The sequence below is a fragment of the Pteropus vampyrus genome, unplaced genomic scaffold, assembly GCF_000151845.1.
Source record: "Pteropus vampyrus isolate Shadow unplaced genomic scaffold, Pvam_2.0 Scaffold494, whole genome shotgun sequence".
NCBI classification, from domain to species: domain Eukaryota; kingdom Metazoa; phylum Chordata; class Mammalia; order Chiroptera; family Pteropodidae; genus Pteropus; species Pteropus vampyrus.
The window spans coordinates 56,033-57,409 of NW_011889275.1; positions in this window are offsets into that span (position 1 = coordinate 56,033).

Consider the following 1,377-nt stretch of genomic DNA (forward strand, 5'->3'; position numbering starts at 1 on the left):
CCCAGTGACAGGGAAGAGTGAGCTGGGCAGGGGGAGGAGCCCGTGCCAACACCTGGAGATGGAAGTGTGCCCAGGGTGTGAGGAGAGGCCGGCCAGCGTGGCTGAGGGAGCGTGGGCCATGAGGTCAGGAGAAAAGGGAGCCAGAGCGCCCCCTCGCCTGTCCGCCCCCGCCCCAGGACCCAGCCCATTGCCGTGACCGACTTTGCACTGACTGTGCCAAGAGGGCAGTCAGTGCCAACGCCAGCTTCCTGGAGGAGTACCAGGTGTGCCTCGGCCGGCTGGGTGGCAAGGAGCACGGCCTGCCCCTTCCCCTTCACTCCCCGGCCCTCTCCCAGCTCCCGCTCCAGGCCATCCCGGCGGAGGCTGGCTCTGTGGCGCCCCCTCCTGGCTGCAAGCCGGACAGCACGGCCTGTGAGTGCTGGGCTGCGGCGCGTGGGTGGGGGCCCTGTGGCCTAGCCGGGACCATTGGCCGCCTCACCCTCCCGTCGTCCTCCCTCAGATGACCGCTCAACAGCGTAGTTTTCTCTGGAAAACGAAGGGAGCCCCCCCGATGAGATGCCCAAAGCCTGGCTCTTCCCCGCGTGACGGCCCCGTGGCCCCGGAGCTGGGTGGGCGGGGTCACTCAGTGTCCACGGCCAAAGCGCTGTGCTCTGCAAGGGCGGGCTTTCGGGCCACGACCACGTGGTGCTGATGGGCGCCGCCCGGCCCTGGGAGCTCTGGCAGCTGGTGTGGGAGCACCGAGCCCAGGTGCTGATCTTCCTGTGCTCCCTGTACACCCAGGACGAGGTGAGGGGCCGCGGCACAGAGGGCGGAGGCTTCAGATTGGGATTGGCAAGGGCGTCTGTACTGTGGCCGCCGACCAGGGTGGGCAGAGAGCCGGGGGAGCTGCCTGAGCAGCCCTGACCTGGTCCGGCCACAGGACTTCTGGCCCACAGAGCTGCAGCCCATTGTCACGGGCCCGGTGACAGCACGCTGGGAGGCCGAGAGCGACGCAGCGGGCTGGCCCTGTACCCTGCTCAGGGTCACACAGGTGGGTGGGGGCCACGGGCAGTGGGACGCGCGGGGAAGGGTCCGTGCCTGCTCTGGCTCCGATGCTACGGCTCTGTCCCCAGGGGGACAGCGGGAAGGAGAGGCAGGTGCGGAGTCTGCAGTTTCCGCGCTGGGAGCGGGGACCCGAGCTGCCCGCCTCCACCCTGCTGCCGTTCCTGGCTGCCCCGGGCCAGTGCTGCTCCCGGGGCTCGGAGAAGCGGGGCACGGTGCTCAGCCACTCCAGGTGCTGTTGGAGGAAGCCCTGGGGGGCGGGCGAGGCCTCTCGGTGCCTCTCTGGAAGGGTGTCACCTCCCCAAGCCTCGGCGGGGCTGGGTCAGGGCGGCCCCC